Source organism: Myotis brandtii, unplaced genomic scaffold (assembly GCF_000412655.1).
Source record: "Myotis brandtii unplaced genomic scaffold, ASM41265v1 scaffold744, whole genome shotgun sequence".
NCBI lineage: Eukaryota > Metazoa > Chordata > Mammalia > Chiroptera > Vespertilionidae > Myotis > Myotis brandtii.
Window position 1 is genome coordinate 1,822,766 of NW_005370965.1, and position 5,590 is coordinate 1,828,355.

Consider the following 5,590-nt stretch of genomic DNA (forward strand, 5'->3'; position numbering starts at 1 on the left):
CGCGACCCACAGGTTGAGAACCACTGGTCTAGTGGCTGGTACCTTCTCCTTTCTCCTCTTTCCTCCCTTTCTTTCATCCTATTCACATTCCCTTCTTCCTTCGCCGTCCCCTTACCTCCTCCCTCTCTCTTCCCCCTTCTTTCCCTTCTCTTCCTTCCCTGTCCCTACCTTTGACCTTTTCTTTTTTCATCACTCTTTCTTTTCTTCTTTCCTAACTTTCTTTTCTCCCTCCACACTCCCTCTCCTCCCCTAAGACAATTGTTCTGGGAGCTACAAAAAAATGTGGGATTTGGGGAGATTTTATGGGCTTCCTGGGGAGCCAGATAATGGGAGGAAGATCTTAAATGCAAGGGAGACCCTGCAGGGGAAGGAAATTGAGGGAGCCCCCAGGGAGCACCCCAGCCACCCTCTGTGCTTATGCTCACCCAGGCTGTACTTTGCTGGCACCCCACAGAGGAATGAGGTTGGGCTGGGGTGAAGTATGGCAGGAAGTTTGGGACTGGCTCTGACAAGGGGCCATGTCCTGGCTGCTGGATGACCAAACAGGGCCCCACTGTGCTATGAGTTCAGTTCCTCGCGATGGAGGCAGAAAAATTTCCCATTCTTCCTTTCTAGGTTCTTTGGCTGTTCTAATAATAAAAAGGACGTAAGATAAATTAACAGGAGAAAAACTAATTTAATTGTATATATACAGGAGCCCCACAAAGAGGTGAGACTCAAAGGCAATTGAGGCATGTAAGCCATCCTCAGCTGAGGACAGGGGTAGGGGCCTGGGCTTCATGGGGAAGGAGGGCCATTCACAGGAAGATTAGCGGAATGGATGTTTGGCAATCAGCTATTTTCCCTGCTAAGCAGATTTTTTCAGATACAAAATATGTTATCTCTGATAATAGCTCTCTTACTGGTACAGGCCCACTGTCTACATTCTTTCAGGCAGTTAGGGGGAAGTAAAAAGGTTTTCCTGAGTCCACTGTGTCTTGATGGCTTTGGGCTGAAAATCATCCACATGCCAAAGAGACCCATTTTGGGGTGGGACAGTCTGCTCCCCTTCCCTGTCTCCCGGCAGGTTCCCTTCAGGGCACTGGGACTTCAGCTGTTCTTGGGTAATCTTTTTGTGTTTTAATTGTTTTTAGATCAAAATAATCCTTATGCCAAAGTGGCTGATTTTGGAGTGGCATTTTCTCTTACAATCACAAGGAGAGTCAGTCTCAGTCTGACACTGACTTTATGGAAGGCAGAGTGGGGAGAAAGAAAGAAATGAGATCTTTGGAGTAAGCCCATCCTAAAGCCTATTCTAGCTGTAGACTTCACAGGCCATGGGCCATTGTTTCCCATATTGTCCAAGCCATATGGAACTCTTCCCTGGAAATGAGTCTGCCTAATATCACAGCTAATATCATAGTACAATGAGTCAGCCCTATGGTGAGCCCACTGTCTCTTTGATTGTGAAACAGATGATGGGACATCATGCAGCTATTAAAAATGAGATATTGCATGGAAAGATTTCATTGAGAAGTGAAAAGTGCAAGTATCAATTATATGTTATGAAACCCTATGTAATCAAGGGAGGGAAAATGTCCATTTTAACCAAGTAATCTTGGGGGTGTAAAAGGTAGTGAGAGGAGAGAAGGAATCCTGTCATTTTCAGTGATCTCAGCTTGAATCTTATCTGGCGCCTGAGGGAGGAGGGAGGAGAGGGTACCCCTCCTCCAGGGAGGGCCTCTGGGGAAGGAGGAAACCTGGCTAGAAGTGGAGCCAGAAGCAAGGCAGAAGGGACCTACTCTTTGAAATGCCAGGTTGGGGCTAGGGGAGGAGTGGGAAGGGGTGTGTGTGGGCATAGACAGAAATACAAGGCTTAAAATGCCCAGTGCTTATGGACACAAGTCATCCCGATGGGAGTCTGTTTTTCTGGAGAGGGACCGAGACTAGAATCTCCTGGTCCCGACGGGTGAAGGGCACAGGCAGACCCAGGGCCTCCGGGAGGGGAGAGTTGGCTCATGTAGAGACTTGCGCAGGTCACTGGATTGAGTGTCTGATGGGTAACAGCCCTGTCTTATTGAGTGCTCAGTCATCCAGGACTGATGTAAGCACCAGCGCAGGGCAGCACTGAAGAAGACTGAAGGAAGCGAGGCCGAGGTGGGGGTGGGGCACAGGCAGCAAAATGGGGGTCTCACACAGGCAGAGTCCCAATGGTGTGAGGCCCTAGAAACTGTGTTCCCACCTTGCAGTCATCAAGCCTGACTTCACAGCCTGAAGATCTGCTTTCTGGCCAGTTCAGTTTCTCCTTTAAATGTAAATATTATCTTTAAGGAGCCTCTAGCCAGGGAAGTCTTGATCTGCTTAACTGCTTTCAGTGGGAATACGGAAGTTGAAAGCGTTTGAAAAGAATCCAGTCTGAGGAATTTGCATTTTCAGAAAGCTTTCAGTAGAGGGCCAAGCGATGGAGCCTGTGAATGAAGTCTTTCTGTGTTCCCTGCTCCATGTGAACAGTACAGGAGAAGTAAGAGAAAGGAGGCACATTGCATTCCCAGGCAGCTGCGGGTGGTGGGGTGGGGGAAGGCCCGTTTGCCAAGAGCCAGGGAGGATTCTGGGATGTGTGTGTGGAGTCTCCCCTGCAGGTTTCCTGGGAGCTGGTTAGCATGAGATAAACATGCGTCCTGATTCCCAATACCAAGGGCCACTTTCGAGCTCTGCAGCCTCCTCTTGCCCCAAGGAGTGGTCTTGTGGGAAGGGGCAGGGCAGCTATGGGAGAGGAAGAAATTTCCCTCTACTCTTCCAGGTTCTTCTGGCTGGTCTAATAATCAAATAGACGTGAAACAGATTAACAAGAGACAATGACTGCTTTTCATTACGTATGTACAGATGGAAACCCCACATACATGAGAATCACAGACATGGGAGGTTCAGAGACGGAAAGGGAAAATGGAGTAGATATGACATTCTAGTTAGGGGTGAGGTAAGACACCTGGGGCTTCAGAGGGGAGGGAGGTCATTCAAAGGACAATAAGAGGAGCAGATGTTCAGTAATTAGAAGTTTGCCTTGTCTTATGAGAAAGGTTATAGAAAGTTATCTCTGGTAATAAATGTTATTATGGACAAGGCCCCACATTTAAATTCTTGAAGGGAGAGGGAAATGTTTCTCCTGAGCCCGCAGGGTCTCAGTTGCCTTCAGCTCAAAAGAATTGACATGCCAATGTGACACATCTTGGGGAGCATGTTCTGAATCCCTTTGTAGCCCAGTGGGCAGTGTTGGGGGGGCCGGGAGGGCAGGCGGAGTCTGGCTGTTTGGTGTTTGTATGGGATTTAGTCCCACACGTAGATGGGCTTCCTTTTCCATATCTTCATACTTGAGTGAGGACCTGTGGTGGCTACAGCACAATTTTTTTCTGCAGGTTCTGTGTGTGCACCTGAGACCAAAGAGCTGAGGGTGCTTCGTGAGGTGATTGAATCCCCGCCAGCACTGAGGCCCACTTGGAGCTTAAAGTTCATGGTTTGAAAGTGATTCTGGTGTCATATGTGGCTGTGCTTCCCCAAGTTCAGCTGCCGAGACAGAAAACTGGATTTAACCAGGGTGTGGTTTTGCCAAATAAGATGCAGGGAGATGGACAAGAAAGTTGAAGTTTTTTACGCCAAATCAATTCCTAATCCCATCAGAACCAAACGATTTTCCTTTTGCTGTTCCTATAGGCAAAGCAATGCTCCCAAAGATGTATGAAATATTAATCACCAAAGGTGCACAATGGACCCCAAATGACCCTCCCTCCCACTTCTCCTCAGTTCTGTCCAGCTCCAGGGGTTCACCCAGGGGCCTCCTGGGAGCCTAGGGCTCTTTGAGCAATTATAGCCTCGGGAATCTCACATGCACACCACCTCCTTGAAGATGCCTTATCACTGCATTGAAGGCACCTTCTACCACACCCACAGAATAGAGCACCATAAGATAAAACTAAACTAAACCCCAGTGCCATTATCCAGTCCAGATACCAATGTTGAGGGTATAAACAGAACATGGTGCAAGTAGTTTACTCTTGAGCACTGGAGTTGGGCAGGCAAAAGCACTGGGACAGAAAAAGTGGAGGGGTGAAGAAGAGAAAGGTATAAAAGAGACTACAATATAGAGATTCAGCTTCTTTGTGGAGACAGTCAACTGATCAACCCAGACCCTTCACCCTAGTGCAGTGGAAGTGGGCTTCCCCACTCACCTATTGTATGCACTCCTTAACTGGGATCAATCACCCAGACCCTAACCAACCTCTTTAGCTCTCAACCTCCTGGAGGAGTTGAGACTCCCTTCCCTCAGCCCTGTAGCTGGGGCCAATTGGCTCTCTTCCTTGGATACGTTTCTTCTTGGCAGCTTTGGGGCTACACTCCTAGCTAGGAGCTGCCTCAAGGCTTCTCAGTCCCAATCCTTTTGCCAGTTTAGGGCTTGATTCATCCTGGTTTTGGCTAAGAATACATCTTGGGAAGCTGACAAGGGTACATTGCCAGTTCAAATTCTTACTCCAAGTCTTCGTGACTGGCTGTGTGAGGTGTCACAATATATATTATTATCTACATATTATTAATGTATATGCTGTCCCTGCATATACAGAGGAGTTGCTGCCTGGGAACAGAGGGTCCTATTGAGTCTCCTGGTGAAGCCAAAACTTACAATAGCAGCATGAAGAGCCGTTCTAACTCCTGTGGTTACCAGTGACTAGAGGCCTGGGTTACTGCCCTGTCCAACATGGCACTGTGTCTGGGACCCAGGTAGGAGGCAGAAGAGGCTGCATTTGGTGTATCACCTGAGCTCTATGGTTGGATTTATTAGTTCAGTTTCCTGGATCCTGGTTACTGCAGCCCATCAGGCTCCATGGCCAGTGGGAGAGTTCTGTCCTCTGGAGGTGGGTGTGGAAAGAATGGAGACCACAGAGTATCAGAAAAGCTCAGGACCTTCAGCTGGTCCTAGGCTCCTGGCACCAATGAGCTGGGTGGACAAGATGGGCACCTGCAGGAGGATGGGGCATCTCGACTTGGCTTAGCCTTTCACCTCTTGTACCCTTACCCTGTGTACCTCTCCTACCCTTAGATGGGCCAGTGAGACAGACCTGATAGTCTGGAGGCCATGTTCAGAGCCAAGGTCTGAGTCCAGCCTAGTGAAGATGCCCAGGCTACCCCCAAACTCACAGCCATGGCAGCCTTAGTTATGGCACTGTGTTCAGACATATACTTGGTTATGCTTCTTTCTACTTTAAACTTCCCTCATGACAAGTACAATACAAGGGTAGTGTAAGGGAGTATCCACAGATGAGTCCTAATAGTGGTGATTGCCAATGAGAATGCTATGGGCAATTTTGGAATAAATCGGTGGCATGGGATCCGTTCTGGGCATTGCATACTTGGCATTCATCACTAACAGCCCATAGTATCCCCCAGTCACTATGATAACCAGCACTGCCTATACCTTCCTCTTGGGGTGGGAGGGTAGTACTGCCCAGGTCACCACTGCTCTGAGGAATTCAACCACTAGGAGTCCATGGCTCCAGGCTACTGTGAATCCTTGGCTTGGTTACTCAGGCATTCCCTCTGGTGGGGTGAGGGAGTCGGGGGA

General features: G+C 48.6%; 1 protein-coding gene across 1 annotated transcript in view; it reads right to left on the bottom strand.

Annotated features, from left to right (window-relative positions):
* Positions 1-225: 225 nt before the first annotated feature.
* Positions 226-5,590, bottom strand: part of SPATA3 (spermatogenesis associated 3) — a 20,596-nt gene continuing 15,231 nt past the window's right edge. The window contains exon 5 of the mRNA XM_014530567.1: positions 226-2,794. The gene's annotated coding sequence lies outside the window, so the exon portion shown is untranslated. The remainder of the gene's footprint in view (positions 2,795-5,590) is intronic.